Source organism: Somniosus microcephalus, chromosome 24 (assembly GCF_052327205.1).
Source record: "Somniosus microcephalus isolate GS21.2 chromosome 24, FLI_Smic_1.0, whole genome shotgun sequence".
Taxonomy (NCBI): Eukaryota; Metazoa; Chordata; class Chondrichthyes; order Squaliformes; family Somniosidae; genus Somniosus; species Somniosus microcephalus.
Window position 1 is genome coordinate 49,459,780 of NC_141010.1, and position 25,201 is coordinate 49,484,980.

Consider the following 25,201-nt stretch of genomic DNA (forward strand, 5'->3'; position numbering starts at 1 on the left):
CGTAAGTTGTGGCGTCTCGGATGATCGAGTAGACTCGGTGGCTCACCCGTGAGTTCAAGACAAGCCGTTTTGCGTCATCTGTAGTGACGGTAGTGCTGGAGGCCTCCAGGAAGGCTTCGAAACAGCTCAGCCAGTGTTCAAAGTTATTGGCTGCATCTGCTGCTTGAGGATCCAGGTCTAAACGTTCCGGCTTCAAGATTTGCCCCATGTCGAAAATTTAGTCAATAAAATTGATGCACTATCAACAACACCAAAGACTACGGCCTAGAAATTCAGTGCCCTTAGCGCCGATTTTGCGGCGCTAGAGGGCCTAGCGCTGCAATTGGCGCCGGCGCCTAAATTGCCTGGGGCCCTTCCACCGCGGTAGACCGGTAGCGCTGCGCCGGCACCGATGACGTCATCGGTGTGCGCAGCGTCCCGGTTGCCGTGGTGACGGGCCCCAGCGCCGAAATTGACTTGCGGCCGCCTCGCCCGTGGCAGCCGCAAGCAACGTTCTGGCAGAGGTGCCTTGCACAAGTTTGCGCCGGCGCATTAAAGGCCCCGCGGCGGCCGGCCGCTTTCCCGCCGCCCGCCTGGCCGCAGCTCCCTCCCCGGACATCCCCCCCCCCCCCCCGGAACAGAAGCAAGCCCGGCACTTGTCCGAGGTGCCGGGCTCATTTTTAATAAGATTATCGCGGGCCGCGGCCGGGTGCAGGCAGCTCCTCCTTAAGGGAAGGAGGAGGCCTGCACTTCCCGAACCTGCCGCACCGCAGCGGGCGCCGCAGCGCCGGAATAGCGCCGAAATTCAGCGCATAGCGCCAGTTTTCAGGCGCTAACAGCTTTCAGCAGCGCCGGCAGCCGTTTGGGCGCAGAACCAGTGAATTTTGGGCCCGACCAGCGCGACTTAGCTCCGGCACTAACTTCCGGCGCTAAAGCCCTGGCAGCGCCAAAACTCAATTTCTAGGCCCAAGAGTTGAACTTATACGAAGTAGGCTTTTATTGACTAAGAACTGGAGCATGCCTCTGCTAGTGGATCCATCCTAAGAGCTCCCGGGGGAAGGGTGGTGAGTCACCTTTATACCCGGGCTTAGGGGTGGAGCCAGGGGCGGAGACATGCCCGGACCTGTACAGAGTTAACAGTGGTTTACCACAGTGGATATATAGCACCTTTCACAACATACCAAAGCGTTTTACAGCCAATTAAGTGTAGTCACTGTTGTAATGTAGGAAATGCGGCAGCCAATTTGCGCACAGCAAGCTCCCACAAACAGCAATGAGATAATGGAGTCGATTTTCATTGACCCGTGGAGTCGGGATTGGAGGCATGTGGGGGGTTAAAGTCCCGAATTCGGGGGTCCCGACACCATCCCGCCCCCAACCCACCTCCATGTAAGTTTCAAAGGAGGCGGGTACCCGCCCCGCACTGGGACCCGCCTACCCGAGGCAGGAAGGGATTAGTGCCAATTAACTGCCTGTTAACAGGTAGTTAACAGGCAGTTTTTAGCCTAACCCCTATTTTAAAGCTTGAAGTGTGGGATTCCCGACAGCTCCAAACCACGCCAAGTTAGAGGAGTCGGGCCGTCGGGTTGAAGGACTTGGGGGGGTCGAGATGTCGGTGTTCAGGTGAGTGATGGGTGCATGAGTGCAAAGGTAAGTGTGTTTGGTGTGTCTAAAGTGTGTAAAGAAGTTTAAATTACCTGTATTTACCTTTTCAGCCTTCCTTCCTCTAGGTTTCGGGAGTCCATCATCTAACCGGCACAGAAAGCAGAATTGCCGCGAACTGTCAAAAGTGACAGCCTGCAGCTTTCTGTGCCGGTGAGATTTCTAACTGAGTCTGTGTAGAAGGACTCAGGTTAGAAGTAAGACTGTCAGTGTTTGGCAGCTTCAAACAGCTGTGAAACATTGATATTTCATCTGTCAAAACGTCTTGACAGATTAAATTTCAGTCTGTGACGTCACCTGTTGCCGGGTGGCCCTTAATTGGCCTGCTGAGCCCACTGGGCGGGCTCAACAAGGTCAATCAAGTTAAAATCGTGTGGATTGGTCGCATCTCGATGGAGGCGGGACTACAAACCCGAAAGTTGTAGTCCTGCCTCCTTCCCGATTTCTGAATGAAAATCACCCCCAATGACCAGACAATCTGTCTTAGTGATGTTATACTGAGGGATTAATATTGGCCAGGCCACCGGGGAGAACTCCCCTGCTCTTCTTCGAAATAGTGCCATGGGATCTTTCACATCCACCTGAGAGAGCAGACAGGGCTTCGGTTTAAAATCTCATCTGAAAGGTGGCACCTCCGACAGTGCAGCGCTCCCTCAGTACTGCACTGGAGGGGCAGCTTAGATTTTTGTGCTCAAGTCTCTGGAGTGAGACTTGAACCCACAACCTTCTGACTCAGAGTGCGAGGGTGCTACCCACTGAGCCACAGCTGACACAGTTGCTAGCTGAGGTATAACTATAGAAAATTTTAAGTGTTCAGCTGTGCCATTGTGTTTGGAAGAAAGAGATAATAAATGCCTGTTGATATTTTTCAGAGTTATACTGTATGTCAACTTTGTTTGATAATGCTCCTGTGAGGCACCTTGGGACGTTTTACTGCATTAAAGAGTGCTATATAAATGCAAGTTGTTGTTGTTGTCCGATACCAATGTCAGTAAAATTTCATCCAAGGCTTCTTGTGATGCTACTCTTCAGCTGGTCATGAGGAGGCGCTCAAGAGCACCCTACAATGGAGCTCTGATTTTCCATCCCTGTCTGTCTCTAACCAGTCCTTCCATCCCCGTCTGTCTCTATTATCAGTCTTTCCATTTTCATCTATTTTTCCACCGTAAATAAAGCTTCTTTGATAAACATTTTCCATTTTTTAAAATAAATGTATCAATCATTTGGTTAAAACATATTACTGTGTGTTCATTCTGTGACCAAGCACACATGCATCACATGTTTACATAGCTATTGTATCAGCAACATGGCGTATCCATTTATTTAATCTACCTTTGATCTGCTTAAACAGTGGAAGACCCAGCTTGCACAGGGACATAACGTGTATTAAAGCCAGTGAATTAATTAATAAGTAATTAGGTTATATTCCCTGTAATAACATCAGTTTTATCAGCTAATGTAAATTTGATCCTACCCGCACCCTGAACTGCATAAATTCATCATAATATTAAACCCTCAGCAATTTGTCAGATTAAGCAAATTAAAGATTCATGAAACATTTGAAGTCGAATGTCAAAGAACAAAGTGGAATAGAAGCTTTACATAAAACATATGGAAAACCATCAATTGTGAGTGAAAAAAACCTGTTTACTAACCAGTAGCATCTGCTTTAATAAGTGGTTAATTAACCTTTAGAGGGAGCAGCAGCAAAACTGGCATCCTTTAAACGAAAGGTTAGAGCTTTGTTGCCGAGTGCCAAAGGCAGCCAGCTAAGTAATGAGAAGGGGTGCATCATCTTGATTGATGGGACGGAGGTCCAGCATTGTGCCTGGTGCCCTGCTTGATGTCTAGACATTAGCCCTGGATGGATCATAGTGAACTAGATTTTGGTAATAATTGGGTTAAGTATTTTAAAGACATGTGGAAAAATTGGGTGTTAAATTTAAAATATTTCAAACCTCTGCCTGTGTTTCTCTCCCTCTGTACTGTTAGGTTGCTGATTATTGATCAATAACCTCACACCACGGAAACCCTTCTCAATAAAGGCGAGGGGAAAAGATTTATGATGTATGAATATTCCTAACAAGATCAATCTTATAAGCCATATAATCTTTCAAAAATTAATTTTGTCAATATTACTGCCAGTTTTATTCTAAAAGAGGATAGATTCCAAACAAATTCTCGTGGAAACTCGTACAAGGTATCAGCGTGGTTGTAATGGCGTGTCAGCATTTACAGAGGTTCTTTACTTCAGTAAACATCAAGGTTACAGATTGGTTTGAGTGTGTAATTTAGAGATAGTCCCTTAGCAATCATGACTGACAGTTTCAATTAAGGGACTGGTCTGAAGCAAATTGCCCCAACCCAGGAGACTGCAAGACAGAGTTCTGTTACCATCGGCCAAATATCCTCATGTATACTGTTTAAAACCTTCATCAAGTTTATTTTTTCATCAATCTGGAATTACAAATAATTAAAAAGTGACATGCCTTGTGCAGCAACAGATAAAAGAGAGTGAAATGGAAGAGTTACAAACTCCACCTAGACTTCAGGTGACTGGAAATGTTGAGGAGTATTGGAAAAGCTTTAAACAGCTTGAATTGTTAGTAACAATCAGAGGTTATACCTATCAGGAAAGACTGAACGGGCTGCGGTTCTTTTCTCTAGAAAAGAGAAGGCTGAGGGATGACCTGATCGAGGTCTTTAAGATTATGAAGGGGTTCGATAGGGTAGATGTCGAGAAGATGTTTCCACTTGTGGGGGGAGTCCAAAACTGGGGGCCATCAATATCAATATAAGTCACCAATAAATCCATTAAGGGAGTCAGGAGAAACTTCTTTACTCAGAGAGTAGTTAGAATGTGGAACTCGCTACCACAGAGAGTAATTGAGGCGAATAACATAGATGCATTTAAGGGAAAGCTGGATAAACACATGAGGGAGAAAGGAATAGGATATATTGATAGGGTTAGATGACGAGGGGTGGGAGGAGGCTCTCGTGGAGCATAAACACCGGCATGGACCTGTTGGGCCGAATGGCCTGTTTCTGTGCTGTAAATATTATGCTATGTAGTAGCAGCGAATGAAGGGAAAGTGTCTATTTTCCAACATGTTGTTGGGGAAGAAGCAGTAGATATATTCATAATAGTGTCAGCCCTGAGGGTGGAGAGAAGGTCGTACTAGATGTAATAAGTTGTAGTAATACTGCTTTTTATTGTTATTTAAAACTCATTTTATTCCTTTTCAACCTTGGATTACAAAGGATTCTGAAATAAATTAAAAACACGATGACTGTGATTCGAATGAACTGTGGATAAACAATGTACCTTTTGGAGCCACCCATTAATAAGTAAATCCAAAACATACATAACTGGAAATACTACAACATTTGCAGACTTTCTGGACACCCTGACATTTATAAAACATGACTGACAAAGTATAACAGAAAGCCAAACTTGGAGCTTGGCTCTCCATTTCCCTCCACCCATTTCCTACTTGCCTATCTATTTACTCAGTTGCAGCACTCTCGCCTCTGAGTCAGAAATGTATAGGTTCAAAGGATTTGAGCGCAAAATCTAGGCTGACAGGCCAGTGCAGTACTGAGGGAGGGCTGCTCTGTCAGCGGTGCCGTCTTTCGGATGAGACATTAAACCAAGGCCCCGTCTGCTCTCTCAGGTGGATGTAAAAGATCCCATGACAGTATTTGAAGACGAGCAGGGGAGTTATCCCCGGTGTCCTGGCCAATATACAGGAAACTTCGCGATATCCGGCACCGACGGGACCGAGCTGCTGCCGACCTATCAAAACTTCTGGATAGACCAGCGCTAATGTTGAAGGATATGGAGGTTTTCATCTCCGTATCTGACAACAAACACTGTTGCTTAGCAACAGCTTGTAAACACTCGGCCCGTACCTTGGAAGCGTCTCTGAAGCTGTTGCTAAGCTACAGAGACGCTTTCCAGAGCCTGACTGTTAAAAAAAATGCTAGGAGAAGAAAAAAAACCTAACCAAAACGGCTGCTGATTTCTGCCGTTAGATCGAGGTTTCCGGACATACAACCTCCGGATAAACCAAAGTTTCCTGTATATCCCTCAACCAACGTCACAAAAACAGATGATCCAGTCATTTATCACATTGCTGCTTGTGGGACCTTGCTGTGCGCAAATTGGCTGCCGCGTTTCCTACATTACAACAGTGACTACACTTCAAAAGTACTTCATTGGCTGTGAAGCGCTTTGGGACACCTGAGGTCATGAAAGTAATGGAAGTATTTAAAGTATTTCCTTTTATGATATTTCCTTTAAGAGGTAATTTCCGAGTCTAATGCTGGTTATCTAGGTGAAGAAAACTGTTGGCAGGAGGGGACGTTGGCCTTTTCCATCTGACTCCTGGTGATGATGGATTGTTTGAAGAGGCATCTTTGTGAAATTGCTCTAAAGCCGGGCTGTCCTGTAATTAAAACGGTTTTACTTCCCTCTCCAAGACTAAAGACCTTCTCAATACTCAATGCTCCGACCGACAACCTGCCCAAGAACCAATTAAACTCGCCCGACTAAAGGCAATCAGTCGCAGTGGCAGGTACCTCTGGGACTCAACACGTGACCTTTAGCCTGGGACTGTTTGAGCCTTTAGCGCTTGTAAGTGTCCCCCTCCCCCACAGTTGTTTAACTAATTAGAGTGTCTGGTATAAATAACGATAAAACGCTGGGTGAGGTTTCTGAGAATAATTAATAAATCATGGCTCTGTAAAAAAATTTGCGCTCTCTGTTGTGGTTAATGAGAGTGGTGCCCTGGGATCTCTTAATTTAGATGTGGCTCCAAAGGTGCATGGTATGTGGTCCTTGGAAGGGCTGTAATAATGTTTCAGATCCAACACTGCATTGGCCCACTGGGACTAGACTGCATTTGTGTGGCAATCCATCAGTAGGTAGGAAAATATTACATGTACCGACTAAACACTTGTGCCTCATTCCTGTTGATTACCAGCACCTTCGTATTCAGACCCCGCTCCCCCCAGGGTCGGATCTGTAGTGTATGTACCTTTAAGGGGAGAACTACTTTTTACAGCTCCTGTATACTGTAGTACTGGCAGTGACCACACCTGTATATAAACCCTGAGTAGGGATCTGTACTGTTAGTTTTAGAGTAACCCTCATCCAGTAAACACCTGTTGATTGTTCCTCTGCAGTCTCTGTCTATTTCTTGAAGGACACCACACATCAAGATTCACGGATTTAACATTGGCGATGAGGCGATTCGAACCTACCTGCAACTCTGCAGAGGAAGGCCGATTCCAGAGACACGGGCGTCGACCATCCGGCGGAGACTCCAGCGAGGCAGGCTGGCAACAGGTACGGCGTAGACCCTTCCCGCACAGCGGCGGCTAGAGCCGACCGACGGCACAGGAAAAGGCCGAGCAGCGTCGACGGGAGCAGAGAGAGAGGGTAAAGCGCACAGGGCGCAGCCGGGGTTCAGTACTGAGCGGCGTCAACGAGAGAGGCACGCAGGAAAATGCGCAGAGCGCGGCCGGTGTTCAAGGGCTGAGCAGTGTCCGCGGGGGAAGAAAGGAAAGCGCGGGAGACGCCATTTTTAGCCAGTCTAACCACACCCAGGGATGCCAAAGAGTGGCAGTGTCACAGCGTTCGACAATGAAGTCGAAGATTGGGCGACATATGTAGAACGCATAGAAGTGTACTGCAAGGCGAATGAAGTGCCAGATGCCAGGAAAGCACTGGTATTGTTGAATTCCATGGGTGCAAAAACGTATGGCTTACTGCGAAACCTAGTAACCCCAGAGAAGCCAGTGGAAGAGGATTTTGAAAGCATAGTGGCAATCCTACAGGACCACTTAAACCCCACACCGCTGCTGATAGCAGAAAGATTTAAGTTTCACAAAAGGAACCAGCATAAAGACGAAAGTAATGCTGAGTATTTAACGGAACTGCGCAGTCTATCGAAACACTGCCAGTTTGGAACGGGACTAGCAGATACTTTAAGGGACAAGTTTGTGTGTGGGCTTCAAAGTGAAGGAACCCAGAAATGGCTTCTATCAGAAAAGGATCTTACGCTGGACAAGGCTTTCAGCATGGCAGTATCACATGAAGCAGCCGCATGGGGCGCTGCAGAGATACAACGGAGACCGCAAGAATATGGTACAAATGAAATGTCATATGGAGCAGTGAAGTGTTATCGCTGCGGCAGAACAACACACGACCATAAGGATTGTTGGTTCAAGGACCAAGTGTGCAGACAGTGTGGAAAAGTAGGACACATAGCAAGAGTATGCAGGTCAGGAAAGGAAACCAGCAGCAAGAAATCTCCACAGGAGAAGTACAAAAAGGTACATAAGGTGACGGAGGGTAGTTCAGATGAACAGAAAAGTGATACAGACTCCGGAAGCAAGGAGCTGGGTTGTCTGAAACTACATAATGTAATCAAAATGGAGGATCACCAAACTATCTGGGTCACGCTCAAGATAGACGGAGTCCAAGTGAAAATGGAATTGGACACAGGATCAGCCCTAACAGTCATAAACCGAAGGGACTACAAGCGGCTATTCTCACATATACCCTTGAGAGATACAGAGATTGCCTTGAAGACGTACACGGGCAAAAAGTCTACCCCAAAGGAAAAATAAGGGTGAACGTTATATATAATGGCAAGGAAACACCAAAAATGGACCTATATGTATTGCCAGATGGAGAACCACCACTACTAGGACGTGAATGGATCCGGAAGATACAGCTAGATTGGCATTCCATACAAGCACTGACTGTAGATGCCAAAAAGGATGATGACGTCACACCTGGGCGACTGTCAAAAATGCTAACTGACGCACAAGGAGTGTTCCAGGAGGGACTCGGAACACTAAAAGGCATAACAGCGACGATCAAAATAGAGGAAAATGCAAGCCCAAAGTTTTTTATGCGATCCGCCCAGCCGTCGAAGCAGAGCTGGAAGGTTTGGAACGTTCTGGAGTACTGTCCAAAGTGGACTGGAGCGAGTGGGCTACACCCATTGTTCCTGTAATGAAGAGGTCGTTGAGTAATATGCCTGGGGAACCAAAGAAGGTTCGCATCTGTGGGGACTTTAAGGTGACAGTGAACCCAATCCTTCACACGGTACAATATCCGCTTCCGCGGATTGAAGATATTTTTGCCTCGCTATCTGGAGGGAAACGCTTCACTAAGATTGATCTGGCCCAGGCGTACCTGCAAATGGAGGTAGAAGAAGCCTCGAAACAGTACCTCACGATCAACACTCATAAAGGTCTCTACCAATACAACCGGCTGGTGTTTGGGGTGGCATCAGCTCCGGCTATTTGGCAAAGGGCGATGGATCAAGTCCTGCAAGGGATTCCAGGGACCCAGTGTTATTTGGACGACATCCTGGTCACAGGCGAAAATGACAGTGATCACCTCGCCAACCTGGAGCAGGTGCTCACTAGATTGAAGGAATATGGGCTCCGAGCTAAACGCCACAAATGCGAGTTTTTCCAGAAGCAGATCTCGTATTGTGGCCACGTTATTGATGAAGAGGGGTTACATAAGTCCCCTGAAAAGATTGAGGCAGTAGTCAAGGCTCCAGCACTGGAAAATGTGTCACAACTGAGGTCGTTCCTCTGGCTGGTGAACTACTACCATAAGTTCTTGCCAAATTTGTCTACAGTACGACACCCACTGAACACCCTACTGCAAACGGGGGTACCATGGAAGTGGAATGACGAATGTAAACGAGCTTTCCAGAAGTGCAAAGAATTGATCACATCAAAAGAGGTGTTGGCTCATTTCAACCCAGCACTACCAATTCGATTGGCGTGTGATGCATCACCCTATGGTATTGGAGCGGTGCTGTCGCACAAATTCCCGGACGGCTCAGAGAGGCCAGTAGCCTTTGCGTCTCGGTCACTAACCTCAGCCGAGCGTAACTATGCCCAGATTGACAGGGAGGCCCTCAGCCTAGTGTGGGGGGTGAAAAAGTTCAACCACTATCTGCACGGGCAGAAGTTCACCTTGCTGACTGATCACCAACCACTTGTCTCCATCTTTAATCCAAAGAAGGGCGTTCCGGTGATGACTGCGCAACGGTTACAAAGATGGTCCCTTTTTCTAGGGGCGAACCAATATGAAATCAAGTATAAGGGTACGAAACAGCATGGAAACGCTGATGGGCTATCACGCCTGCCACTGCCTACGGCGGAGGAAGCACCAGCAGTGGACCCTGTCAAAATATTTTATTCGACTATAATTGAACGCTTGCCAGTAACTAACGCGGATATAGAGAAGGAGACCCGAAATGACCCGACACTGTCTCGGGTATATGACTTGACGGTGAAGGGATGGCCAACACATGGCGACTCACTGTTGCCAGCATTCTCATCCAGAAGAGAACAGCTGTCAGTATGCCAATGGACCTTGATGTGTGGATCCCGAGTGGTAATTCCACCCAAGTTAAGGGAGAGAGTGCTCAATGAGCTTCACGAAGGCCATCTGGGAGGGGTGAAAATGAAAAGCCTTGCTAGGGCTTATGTGTGGTGGCCGGGGATCGATCAGCAAATCGAGGACCTGACAAAGAGCTGCTCAGGATGCCAGAAGGCCCAAAATGCACCACCACATGCCTCCTCTCCATGGCAACGGGTGCATATTGATTTTGCTGGTCCATTCATGGACTCAATGTTTTTAATAGCCGTGGATGCACACTCGAAATGGCCTGAGGTGATCAAAATGTCCTCCACCACCACGGAGAAAACGATTGCAGTCCTACGGACCATATTTGCCAGGAACGGCTTGCCAGAGCAGATTTCCTCTGATAACGGACCACAGTTTGTGTCCGAAGAGTTTCGGAAATTTATGAAAAGGAATGGGGTAAGGCATTACACATCCGCCCCGTATCATCCAGCCACAAATGGATTGGCTGAGAGGTTCGTACAAACCTTTAAAAAGGCAGTAAGGGCCATGTGCGATGACGACATTCCACTGCAGCATAAGGTGGACAATTTCCTGTTAGCCTACAGAAATGCGACACATGCTGTTGTGTCCGTGTGTTGATAGAGACACTGAAGACAGGAGTTGGTTTCACAGGTGTTTACTAAACAAAGTCTGGAGAGGAACTAACTGATACAACACAATATACAGGCTTATATAGCCCGAGCGGCCATTACCGGCATTACAGTACACATGGGGCTCTTAAAGGCACATACACTACAATTCCTCCCCTTTTAGCCAACCAGTACATAATATTTTAAGTAATCATTAATTACATGTTACAAGAAAAATAATCTACACATTGCTGCAGTTAATTAATTATAAGTCAGTCTCTCTGGAGGCTTCCTGACTCGGTCTGGATAATGCCTTGGTGGTGTAGTAGTTTCTGGTGGTGTAGTCGGTTCTTTTGGCAAGGCTGATTCGGCTTGAATGCCAGTGTCGGGTTCATCGGGTTCCAGTATCACCGGATCGGAGGTAGATATGGGTATCTCTACTTCATCATTAGGCGTATAGAGTTGTGGTGTAGGTTGTCCCTTTTTGGATGACTCTATGATTTGGTCAGCATGGCGCCTTATGATGCTTTCTCCGATGTCCACGGTATACATCAGCGGTCCTAGTCGTGTGCAGATAGTTCCAGGCTGCCACTTCTCGGTACGGTAGTCCCGGGCCAAAACTTGTTGACCTATCTGGAAGGTTCTAGTTGGCCTTTCATTCATGCCTTGAAATTGCCGGTTCTCCACGTCCCTTCTGATGTTGGGCTTGATCAAATCCAGCCGGCATCTTAGGCTTCTATTGAAGAACATCATGGCGGGAGTTTGGTTTGTAACCATATGTGTTGCATTCCTGTATGCGAACAAGAAGTTATCCACCTTGTGCTGAAGTTTTATGTCTTCATTACCCATGGCCTTTATGGCCTTCTTGAAGGTCTGGACAAACCTTTCAGCCAATCCATTGGTGGCGGTATGGTATGGGGCGGACGTGTAGTGCTTAACCCCATTGTTTTTTAAGAACTTCCTGAATTCTTCGGACACAAATTGCGGTCCATTATCAGAACAGATCTGTTCCAGCAGCCCATTCCTGGCAAATATGGTCCTTAATACTTGTGGTAAACCACTAATCTGCCTGTACAGAACATGTCTGGGCATGCCTCAGCTGGCTCCACCCCTGGCTCCACCCCTAAGCCCAGGTATAAAGGTGATTGACCTCCAGTCCCCCTGGCTTTAAGGATCGGTCTACCAGCAGAGGCATGCTCGTATTCTTTTGTTAATAAAAGCCTACTTGTTATAAGTTTAACTCTTAGTCTTCTGGAGTTATTGATGGCGCATCAATACTGTGATGGTTTTTTCCGTGGTGGTGGAGGACATCTTTATTACCTCCGGCCACTTGGAGTGTGCATCAACCGCGATTAAGAACATCGAGTCCATAAATGGACCAGCAAAGTCGATGTGTACCCTTTGCCATGGAGATGAGGGCCACTCCCATGGATGTAGAGGGGCTTGTGGTGGAGCGTTTTGGACCTGCTGGCATCCTAGGCAGCTCTTGGTCATTTCTTCGATGTCTCCATCGATACCTGGCCACCATACAAATGCCCTGGCTAGGTTCTTCATTTTCACTCCACCCAGATGCCCCTCGTGAAGCTCCTTTAGAACTTTATCCTGGCGTTTGGGTGGAATCACCACTCTGGATCCACACATCAAGGTTCCTCGGCACACTGACAGCTGTTCTCTTCTTTGCGAGAATGCTGGCCACAGTGGTTCGCCATGTGCTGACCATCCCTTCACTGTTAAATCGTAGACTGTGAGAGAGTCGGGTCATTTCTCGTTTCCCTTTCAATGGCAGAATTTGTTACTGGTAGACATTCGACTATGGTAGAGTGGAAAATCTCCACTGGGTCTACGGTAGGTGCTTCTTCTACCGTTGGCAACGGTAGGCGCGATAACCCGTCAGCATTCCCATGCTGTTTTGATCCTTTGTATTCTATGTTGTATTGGTGTGCCCCTAGAAAAAGGGACCACCTCTGTAGCCTTTGCGCTGTCATAATGGGAACACCCTTTTTAGGGTTGAATATGGAGATGAGGGGTTGATGGTCAGTCAACAAGGTAAATTTTTGTCCGTGTAGGTAATGGTTGAATTTCTTCACTCCCCATACCAGGCTGAGTGCTTCCCTGTCGATTTGGACATAGTTACGCTCAGCTGAGTTCAATGAGCGTGACGCAAAAGCTATCGGCCGTTCCGAGCCATCAGGGAATTTATGTGATAATACTGCTCCTACGCCGTAAGGGGATGCATCGCATGCCAGTCTGATTGGCAGTGATGGGTTGTAATGAGCCAAAACTTCTTTGGACGTGATTAAGTCTTTGCATTTATGGAAGGCACGTTTACAGTCTTCGTTCCATTTCCAAATTACTCCTGTTTGTAGCAGTTCATTAAGAGGGTGTAGAAGAGTTGATAAGTTCGGTAAAAATTTATGATAGTAATTTATTAATCCCAGGAACGACCTTAATTGTGAAACATTTTCAGGTGCTGGGGCTTTTATGACCGCTTCAATTTTTTCAGGTGACTTATGCAACCCTTCCTTATTAATTATGTGGCCACAATATGATATTTGATTTTGGAAAAATTCGCACTTGGGGCGATTTGCTCGTAGGCCCCGTTCTCTCAGCCTAGTGAGCACCTGCTCCAAATTGGCAAGGTGCTCGTTGTCGTTTCCTCCTGTTACAAGGATGTCGTCTAGGTAGCATTGAGTCCCCGGAATTCCTTGGAGGACTTGCTCCATAACTCTTTGCCGGATAGCTGGAGCGGATGCTACTCCGAAAACCAGTCGATTGTACTGGTACAGACCTTTGTGTGTATTTATCGTGAGATATTTTTTTAGAGGCCTCTTCAACCTCCATCTGTAGATATGCCTGTGCCAAGTCAATTTTGGTGAAACGTTTCCCTCCGGATAGTGAGGCGAAAATATCTTCTATCCTCGGAAGAGGATACTGTACCGTGTGAAGGACCGGGTTTACAGTCACCTTGAAGTCTCCACAGATGCGAATTTTTCTCTGTTCTTCAGATTTATCATTATTCAATGCTTTCTTCATGACTGGGACGATGGGTGTTGCCCACTCGCTCCAATCTATTTTGGATAATACGCCTGCCTTTTCCAAATTCTCCAGCTCTGCCTCGACTGCTGGACGAATTGCGTATGGCACCAGTCTTGCCTTAAAAACCTTGGGAATTGTTGCATCTTTCACTTTTATTGAGGCGGTGATGCCTTTCAAGGTTCCTAGTTTCTCTTGAAACACTTCCTTGGCGTTGGCCAAGATGTCTTTTAATCGTTCAGGTATGACGTCATCATTTTTTTCCTTACTGGTCACCGTCAGTGCCTGAATGGAGTGCCAGTCTAAACGTATTTTCCTGATCCATTCACGTCCCAACAGCGGTGGACCACCATCTTGTAGAACGTATAAATACAACTTCTGTATTTCCTTGCCGTTGTATACAACAGGCACCCTTATTTTTCCTTTGGGGTATACTTTCTGCCCCGTATATGTTTTCAAGATAATGGATGTGTCTTTTAAAGGTATATGCGGAAATAGCCGCTCGTAATCCCGTCGATTTATGACGGTCAGAGCTGATCCTGTATCTAGCTCCATTTTAACTGGGGACCCTGCTATTGTGAGGGTAACCCAAATGGTCTGGTAATCTTCTTTGGCAATTACATTATGTAATTTGAGAGAGCTTAGTCTCTTGTTTCCGGAGTCGCTATCGCTCTTGTCTTCGGAGCTACTGTCCGTCATCATTTGTACCTTTCTGTGCTTTTCCTTATTGATTTTTTTTCTGTTAGTGGATTTTTTGTTTCCAGATCGGCATACACGTGTAATGTGTCCCATCTTTCCGCATTGCCTGCATGCTTTGTCCTTGAACCAGCAGTCCCTCTGGTCATGGGTGGATCTGCCGCAGCGATAACATCTCTCGAAACCCCGTGTCATTTCATGGGTGCCGAAGTCCTGTGGCTTTTGCTGTATCTCTGCAGCTCCTCTTGCACTGAAAGCCTTGTCCAGTGTCAAATCTTTCGCAGAAAGTAGCCTTTTTTGTGTTCCTTCACTTAGGAGATCGCAGACGAATTTGTCTCGTAGAGAATCTGCCAGTCCTGCCCCGAATTGGCAGTGTAGGGTATCAACAATCTCCTTAAAATTCTTGTCCATCGGTTCGGCTGGAGTGATTAAGTTTCGTAACAGCTTGTATGTCTTTGCGCCCATTAGATTTAGAAGTACTGAAGCTTTTTTTTCATCTTCTATTCCATTTGCGGTGCAATATACTTCCACTCTTTCCACATATGTGGTCCAATCCTCTATCTCGTCATCAAAAGCATCAATATTGCCAGAATTAGGCATCCTAGAAAAAAAATGGCGCTTCCCGCGCTTTTCTTTCTTTTCTGCAGAAAAGATATGGTGCTTCCCACGCTTCCCCGCCGCTGCTGCCGATGACAACGCTGTTTCCCGCGGTTTCCGTTCTTTTTATTTATTTATTTACAGTTGGAGACTCGTTCCCGCCGGACTCTCTCTCTAGGTCCGAACGCCGACCCGCTTGCAGCGCCGGCCGTCTCCCGAGTGCTCCTTCCCCGTCTGTCACTGCCCGCCTCCGCCTTAGCCGCTTGGCCTAGCTGCAGAGCCAGCCGCCAGAGCCCCAGCCCGATGCCCAGGAAGGACCACCGCAGCACCTGCCACCAGCCTGGCCAGCTGGAGAAACCACAGCTTCCTCTCCTTCTTGATTCCTCCCCAACTCTGGACGCCAGAGGAATCGATGTCCTTGAGGTGCTGCCGAATTGCAGGTAAGTCCGTTTCCAATTTGTCGCCACTGTTGTGTCCGTGTGTTGATAGAGACACTGAAGACAGGAATTGGTTTCACAGGTGTTTACTGAACAAAGTCTGGGGGGGAACTAAATGATACAACACAATATACAGGCTTATATAGCCCGAGTGGCCACTACCGGCATTACAGTACACATGGGGCTCTTAAAGGCACATACACTACACATGCAGTCACCAACCAGACCCCGGCCATGATGTTCTTTAACCGAAGGTTGAGATCTCGTCTGGATTTGCTCAGACCAAATGTACGAAGAGATGTTTAGAATAAGCAATTCCAGCACATCAATGAGAAGCCGACAAGGAGCTTCAATGTCGGGCAACCAGTCTTGGCCCGCGACTACCGAACAGAGAAATGGCAACCAGGAACGATATGCACACGGCAGGGGCCACTAATGTGCACAGTGGATGTTGGGGAGAACATTGTGAGATGCCATGTCGACCAGATCCTAGAGTCACAGGAACGAGTCAACCCCATGTCTTGCGTACCTGGTGATGAACCCGTTATACAGGTAGCATCTACCCCAGAAACAGTAGCATCGGAAGCTGATGAACCAACCGACGACAGGGGGCCAGAATCGCCTCTGCACCAAGAGCAAGGCACTCAGGAAAGGCGCTATCCAGAAAGGATCAGGAAGCCGCCCCAAAGACTGAATTTATAAATGGACTATTTTCAGTTAATGTTGCATGTTAAAAGTGTTAATTGTTAAATGAATGTTATGGTACTGTTAATCTAAAAGGGGAGGAATTGTAGTGTATGTACCTTTAAGGGGAGAACTACTTTTTACAGCTCCTGTATACTGTAGTACCGGCAGTGACCACACCTGTATATAAACCCTGAGTAGGGATCTGTACTGTTAGTTTTAGAGTAACCCTCATCCAGTAAACACCTGTTGATTGTTCCTCTGAAGTCTCTGTCTATTTCTTGAAGGACACCATACATCAAACGTCCAAAGATGTGCAGGTTAGGTTGATTGGCTATGATAAAATTGACCCTTAAGTGCTAGGGGGATTAAATACGTGGGGTTACAGGGATAGGGTGGGATATGTGTCGGTGCAGGCTCGATGGGCCGAAATGGCCTCTATCTGCACTGTGGGGTTTCTGTGAATCTGTGAATCTGTGAATCAAGATTCACGGATTTAACAGGATCTAATAAAGCTTTCCTGTTGTTACCAAGGCTCCTCTGTAGTGGAAACTGGGCTTTTGTTTGTTTTGTTATCCGGTTTTCGCCCGTCGTCTCGTCAAAGCAGTGATTGACACTGGGGCGTGGGTCCACGTTCACTGCCCACCTTCTGGTAGCTGGACGGTGAGCGTCGAGTGACTATCTAACTATGGAGCTGAACCCAATCCCTGTCTGCAAGAAGAGTAGGGGAGTTATCCCTAGTGTCCTGGTCAATATTTATCCCTCAACCAACATCACTAAAAAACAAATTATCTGGTCATTTATTACTTTGTTGTTTGTAGCACCTTGCTGTGCACAAATTGGCTACCGCGTTTCCTACATTACAACAGTGACTACATTTCAAAAGTACTTCTTTGGTTGTAAAGCACTTTGGGACATCCTGAGGTCGTGAAAAGCGCTATATAAATACAATTCTTTCTTTAATTTGATGTCCACCCACATGGACTAACCAGAAGGGGTCACTTCATAGTGATGTGGACCCTGGTTAATTTTAGTTTACCTCACTCCTGGACAAAGAGCTGCTTTGGTCAGTTGTAGGCCAGCTCGTTGGCTGATAGTTTTTGAAGATCTGCACACTATGGAGTGAAACAAACACTAATATATACAAATACTAATATACACCGAATATCAAGCCGTCATTTCCAAGACTGTCACTGACCTCATCTCCTCTCGAAATCTTCCCTCCATGGCTGCAACCTCATAGTCCCCCAACCCCGCACAGCCCACTTCTACCTCCTTCCCTAGATCCACAAACAGGACTGCCCTGGTAGACTCATCGTTTCAGCCTGTTCTTGTCCCACAGAACTAATTTCTTCCTATCTTGACTCTATTTTTTCTCCCCTTGTCCAGTCTCTTCCCACCTAAATCCACGACTCTTCTGACACCCTCCACCACTTTAACAGTTTCCAGTTTCCTGGCCCCAACCGTCTCCTTTTCACTATGGATGTCCAATCCCTCTACACCTCCATCCCCCACCAGGATGGCCTGAGGGCGCTCCGCTTCTTCCTTGAACAGAGGCCCAACCAGTCCCCATCCACCACCACCCTCCTCCGCCTGGCTGAACTTGTTTTCACATTGAACAACTTCTCCTTTGACTCCACTCACTTCCTCCAAATTTAAGGTGTTGCTATGGGAACCCGCATGGGTCCTAGCTATGCCTGCCTGTTCATGGGATATGTGGAACATTCTTTGTTCCAGTCCTACTCAGGTCCCCTCCCTCACCTCTTTTTCCAGTATATTGATGACTGTATTGGTGCTGTTTCCTGCTCTCGCCCTGAACTGGAACATTTCATTTACTTTGCATCCAATTACCACCCTTCACTCACCTTCACATGGTCCATCTCCGACTCTTCCCTTCCTCGACTTCCCTGTCTCCATTTCTGGGGATAGGCTATTGACAAACATTCACTATAAGCCCACTGACTCCCACAGCTACCTGGACTACACTTCCTCCCACCCCGCTTCCTGTAAGGACTCTATTCCATTCTTCCAGTTTCTCCATCTCCGTCGCATCTGTTCTGACTAGATGCTAGTGCTTCCGATAGGTCTTCCTTTTTCCTCAACCGAGGATTCCCCTCTACTGTGATTGACACGGCCCTTGACTGTATCCGTTCCATTTCCCATACTTCTGCTCTCACCCCTTCCCCTCCCTCCCAGAACTACGATAGGGTTCCCCCCGTCCTCACCTTTCACCCCTCCAGCCTCCACATTCAACGGATCATCCTCCGCCATTTCCGCCACCTCCAGCGTGATCCCACCACCAAACACATCTTCCCCTCACCTCCACTTTCAGCATTCCGAAGGGACCGTTCCCTCCTCGACACCCTGGTCCACTCCTCAATCACCCCCAACACCTCTTCCCCTTCGCCCGGCACCTTCCCGTGCAAGCGCAGGAGATGCAACACCTGCCCTTTTACCTCCTCCCTTCCCACCATCCAGGACCCCACACATTCCTTCCAGGTGAAACAGCGATTTACTTGTACTTCTTGCAATCTAGTATACTGTATTCACTGCTCACGATGCGGTCTCCTCTACATTGGGGAGAGCAAACGCAGATTGGGTGGCCACTTTGCGAACACCTCCATTCAGTCCGCAAGCGTGACCCCGAGCTTCCAGTCGCCTGTCACTTTAATTCTCTGCCCACTCCCACTCTGACCTCTCCATCCTCGGCCTATTACACTGTTCCAATGAAGTTCAATGTAAGCTCGAGAAACAGCACCTCATCTTTCGATTAGGCACTTTACAGCCTTCTGAAGTCAACATCGACTTCAACAATTTCAGATCATAACCTCGGCCCCTATTTTTTCAGATGGCAGCTGTTGAGGATTCTGCTTTACCCACGTACACCTCTTCTAGACCCATCTTTTATTTCTTAACTTGTCCCATTACCATCTCTTTTTGCTTTGCACCATCATCCCCTTTGTCTCTTAATCTCTCCTGCCTTCCATCTTATCACAGACCTCCCTTTTGTTCTTTCTTCCCCTCCTCCTTTTCCCTGCCTCTGTATTTGCTTAAAATCTGTTACAACTCTAACTTTTTCCAGTTCTGACGAAGGGTCATTGACCTGAATCGTTAACTCTGTTTCTCTCTCCACAGATGCTGCCCGACCCGTTGAGTATTTCCAGCATTTTCTGTTTTCATTTCAGATTTCCAGCATCCGCAGTATTTTGCCTTTGTATTAATGTGACAGTAATAAACCCACTCCCGTGTCAGGATTTCCTCGAGAAGACACATTTAAAGCACAATTTGAATTTTTTTTTAATGGAATTGAACACTTTGGCTTAGAAATTAGGCCATGACAATGTTTGAGCGCATGGAGGTGGCATAGTTAGTGCCCCCCGCGCCTGAACGGTGAGGCCTAAGGCTCGCCACATATTAGGCATCAGGCCTCATTGCAATGTTGCCGGCGAAGCACCAAGAGTTCGCCGGTGAAGAGTTTGGCTTTGCAGCGGTCCTCAGATAAATGGTGTCGGGGATCGGAATGGGAACCTGGGCCAGGGGTCGGGACCTGGGCCAGGGGTCGGGACCTGGGCCAGGGGTCGGGGCCAGGGATCAGGGCCTGGGCCAGGGGTCGGGACCTGGGCCAGGGATCAGTGCCTGGGCCAGGGGTCGGGACCTGGGCCAGGGGTCGGGGCCTGGGCCAGGGATCAGGGCCTGGGCCAGGGGTCGGGACCTGGGCCAGGGATCAGGGCCTGGGTCGGGAGGGCGGGGGGGTGGGGTCGTGGCTCCTCCCGGCTCCACATTCAGGTAAGTCACTTGCCTTCTTGGTTGGCAGGTGATCCCGAGGGCTGGTTTCCCTGCGTGCAGCCCGCAATGGAGCTGGCTGTCCCAGGGGCAAACCGATGTTGGAGCGGGGCAGGCGTTAGGTCTCCTAATTGCAGAGTCAACGGTCCTATCGCCTGCTTCAGGCGTGGGGACGGGAAGCCTCTTGTTTGCCCTCACCCAATATGGCGGGCGTCGCAAGTCAGTCCGGAAATGTGCGCGCGCTTCCTGCCCGCCATATTTGGCCCTTAGCCGTTCATGTAGCGCCTGAAAAATGGGAACTGTACGGACCAATTTCTAGGCCTTTGATTGTCTTTGCCAAGCGATAGTTGGCGGAGCTGTGTGGAATTTCCAGCTTCTGGATGGGGCTGAATGGCCTTCTCCTGTTTCTAATGTTCCTATAATGGCTGGGGAGCCGTTGTTAAGGGGCCCTTTCCCGATGATCTGTCCCATTCCTCCCCTTCCCATTCCTCCCAGCCTATAATTATACTTTAACTTCGCTTTGTAATTACCAAATAATCTAACCCATCCTGTCTTTTCTCATCGCTTTTCCTAATAAAAAAGAATTTTAAAATGTTGTCCCTCTGTTGCCCCTTCCTCCTTTAGGCCCCCACTGTCCTTTTGGGTGGAGTGAGCAAAATCTGACTTTATGTTTGATTGTCGTGCCGGAAGGGTTAAACTGAAACCTTGGTTCACGGGTCATATTCCACCTTAGCGGGAGCCGAAAGGCTAATTTTGCTATTGTGGAAATCAGAGACTCTACCTTGGGGAGCACACTGTGGGAGAATGGACTCACTGACAGTGGGAACAGTGAAGGGACGGTGTGTAATAATTCAGAGCAGCATCGCATGTTCAGATTGATTGGGGGAGTGTGTCAAAAATACCTAAGAATTATGGCGGGGGGGGGTGATGGAAGGTGTGGAGCATGAGGCAGGAACGAGGAGTGGTAAGGACCATAACCATCTCCCGAGAATGTGGTGGAATGAGACAGCTTAGAGTATCAATACCTTTGCGCGACCCCAGCGCCAGTCGTTGGGAGTTTGGCGTTTGTTGGGTGGGCTGAGTTCAGCTGTCAGTCGGATGATGTAATAATGGTTCAGGAGGGTTTCCTCAGCTGCTGGTTAAAGTTAGCTGTGTTATTGCAATGAAAGCATTAAATTAAAATTAGGAAATAGTTGCATTCAGAATATTCAGAGCTCCCAGCTCTTCATCAGTCTTTTACCAAAGTGTTCACTGTGCAGCTTCTAAACATCTGCCTGGGAATTCTCTGGCGCTATAACCCCTGGAGCTAGTGAGTGCAGTTCTGCGACACGGGGGCGGCGAGGGGGAGGGGAGCGGAATTGGGGTCGGAGCGCAAATGGGGGAAATGCATCACAAGACCTATTTCCCAGTTGCGCCCTTAGTAACGCTGGAGCCAGGAATGCCCGTGACTGGTGTTGCTCAGGCCTGGGGGGAGGGTGAAACTACAAAGGCCGGTTTTAAAGCTGGCAGTAGGTGCCAGCAGGTCATTCTTATACATGCAGGATGTGGATCCCGGACCTCCGCTCGCTGATGCTGCTGTCGTCGGGTGGGCTCACCCTTCGCGCTGGAAAAAGGGGGTGGCACGCACCCCAAATTATTTACACTAGACTGACCCCCGGGATCTCCCTCAGGGTCAGGGACATTGGCCTTAATTTTAAACCCCCCCCCACTCCACGATGGGTGAGAGAGGGTCGGGGGGGGCGGGGTGTTGTTAAAATATCGGGATTGAGCAACCCGACCCCATTACTAACTGCTTAAGTTTTTACAAACCCAAATCAGACCAACAACGAGGCTCCTGCTAAAAGCAGGCGGGGCCTAGTTAGCACTCCAAAGTCCCCACAGGGGAGTCCCGCGCTGTCTGTTGCCTGGCAGCAGCAACACGGTGGGTCCCGAGGAGCTGACTGGCCAGAAGAGGCCCTAGTGGGTTTTAGCAACTTTGCCTGTTTTTAAGCTCCTTGTGGACCAGGGGGAGCAGGAGTTCTGCCCCAGGCCTCACAAAAGGAAGCCTTCAGCCTCCCCCAGCCCCGATCGCGGCCTGAACGTTGCTGACTGACCGCCTCCGACAACACACACCCAGGCCTCCCCAGGAATTTTGGGGTCCCTGGGAACAATTGCTGGAGTGTAAAAACTGGCGTTGCGGGTCGGCGACCAGTTATCGATTTCAACGGAAAGGAAAGCGAAGCGGGCTCGGTCCCTTCGTCAATTTTACAGTTGAGCAGTAAATTGAAAATGACCCTCTTGCACCCCCTGTAACATTTGCATATTGAATTATCATTGGCCCGCAGGCATCTGTAAGGAATACCTATTATATATACATGTGATCACATGCTGAGTTGTCATTGGTCTGCAGGCATCTGTAAGGGGTCCTAACTCCATCTTGTCCCCACTGTACTGCTGTGAGTAAGAACAGACCTGATGCTTCATAAAAGAGTTTAAACTGTAATACTCCGTTGTCCTGCAATTTATTACTTTTGTACAAAGCGTGCAAAACAACACACCCCCGCCCCGTCAGAAACCGACAGAAAGAATGCTGGAAATATTGCTCTGATCTCAATCTGCTCAGTGTTCACCAGTGTTTTGTTGTTTACAACTCATTCATATTGCAACATACTACATCAATTGGCAAATCTATCAAAAAAAATCTATAATACAGTAAAAATAAACGACTCCGTCATTCCCAGCCAGAGCCCCGGGCCCCGACCCCCCCATCCCCATCACTCAAATTATCTGTGTCTCCATGTGAAAACGGCAGTGTAAATTAACTGAATAATAAATACTATGAATCGTGTTTTCTGTGGTTGAAGTAACTAAATTAATTATTGATTCTCTGTCTTTTGGAACAGTTCAGTTGTTATAAAGCCCTCAGTTCCTGTACAGTCCAAAGCCAGTTAATGAAAATATATTCTCCCACAGGTTCGCTATCCCGACTGTGGGGAAATGGCGGTCCAGATTGTAAGATAACTTTGGGCTCTGTGAATATAGAATCGTAGGGGGCGGTTTTCCCATTGGAGGCGGGTTTCGGTTTGGGTGGGTTCCAAACCCACCTCCACTGAGAGACGGGAAAAATTTGCGATGTTCCCCTAATTGGCCAGTTAATTTCAGAGGTGTGGGTTCCCCTGGGCCAATTAGTGTTCTGGGACTGAAACTCGCCTCTGCTGACGTCATTTATCCAGCTTCATTTAAGGGCTGCTTGCTGCCTTGGCTCATTCCGCTGGTTTTTGGTCGATGGTGTACCACCTCCAAACTTTTATCCCCTTGAAGAATGGCCAGCTCCAAGGCAAGGGCCTCCCCGAGGTTCTCGGATGAGGCGCTGGGTATGCTGGTTGAGAGCTAGCAGGGAGGTGCCCTTCCCCTCATCTGGGAGGAAGAGGCCTCCCAAAGAAACCAAGGCTGTGTGGGTCCAGCTGGCAAGGGATATAACCTCCAGATCTGTGTGCAGATTGGGTGATTGTTCCTGTTTATTGATGAAATGCCATTCCTGTGTGAATGTATTAAAATTAGATGATGGCAAGCTGTTGGCGTGATGGCATCTGTTATTTCGGCTTAGGCAGCTCCACATTGCGGGCTCCGCAACACTTGTGTGGTCAGGTTGGTGGTCAGAGTGAAAGAAGGCCACAGAGTCATGTCCATTGTCTGTCATGTGTTAAGAAGGAGCCAAGCACATGTGCCACAATGGGCAAACTATGTAAATCTGGCCAGGATGAGTGCATCGCTTGCATCACGGGCAGCCATGTGCTCGCGTGCTGCCGCTGCTGCTGGTCGATACGCCGCTGTTCTGTCCTCCTCCTCCTCCTCATCTGAGGAGGCTATGAACTGAGCCACTTGCTCATCAGGAAGCTGCAAGTCACGATGCTCTGCCATGTTGTGCAGTGCACAGCAGACCACGACCATTCTGGAGACCCTGGCTGCTGAATACTGCAGGGCTCCACCTGATCTATCAAGGCATCGGAATCACATCTTCAGCAAGCTGATGGTTTGCTCTATGATGTATCTGGTCGAAATGTGGCTGGCGTTGTAGCGCTCCTCAGCCTCGTTAGCTGGCTTCCTGATCGGCGTCATTAGCCACTTCTTCAGGGGGTAGCCCTTGTCACCAAAGAGCCATTCGTTAAGTTGGTTTGGCGGATTGAAGGGCGAAGGAACACTAGAGTTCCACAGGATGAAAGAGTCATGCAACTACCACAGAACTTGGCGCAAACATGCAAAATCTCCTTCTTGTGGTTATACACCAGCTGTACGTTGAGGGAGTGGAAGCCCTTGTGGTTGACAAAGATAGCTGGGTTGTGATGGGATGCCCTAAGGGTCACATGTGTGCAGTCTATGACGCCCTGCACCATTGGCAAGCCTGCCATATTTGCAAAGCCAACTGAACGTGCGGTTACACTTGCTTGATCCCTTGAGAAGTGGATGTAATTGTGGGCCTTTGCGAAAGGGGCATCGGTAACCTGCACGATGCAACTGTGGGTGGCCGACTGGGAGATGCCGCTGATGTCTGCTGATGATCCCTGGAAGGAGCCTGAGGCAAAAAACTCGATGTGCGGTGGTGACTTTGACAGCCACTGGTAAGGGGTGTCCACCCGCTCCTCTGGGCTCCAGGTGTTGGTGCAGCATTGCGCAGATGTCTCCGACAACCTGTCGCGAAAGTCTCAGCTTCCTTTGGCACTGCTGCTCAGTCATGTTGAGGTAGCTCATCCTCTGTCTGTAAACCCTGAGAGGGGTGTATCTCCTGCGGCGAGGTGCTTCGATGCGCTGGCGCCTTCTGCCCTGTGCAGCATCAGGTGGGTGAGCAGGAGGTTGGGGCTCCTGCTGCTGTTGCTGCTGAGCTGCCTGGTTCTGCTGCTGCCGTGGCTGCTCCTGATCCGAATCTGAGGTCCATGGTGAAAGGAAACAAATGGTTCCCATGCTGCTGGCAGATACCTGTTGGGGAAGTGCTCAGTCCAAGCGGAGAGAGGGTCTTCCAAGGAGGTCCCACAGTTGAGAGATAGAAGCTGCAGCACCTTCAACTTCGGTAGGCCTGTTAAAAGTGCTGAAAGACCTGTGGAACAAAAGTTCTGCCATCTGCAACTGATCCCTGATGAAAGCTCTGTTTTAATGGTGGAGCTGCAGCTGGGAGGAGGCCACTCACTTGTCAACCCACCAGGATTAGCTGGCGTGGTTTAAGAGAGTCATGCAACACGCACAAAATGTGGCAAAATATCAAAGTCCTGTCAAAATTGGATTATAGAGGCCCTTAACTATTATTTAAGGGTCTTAACTAT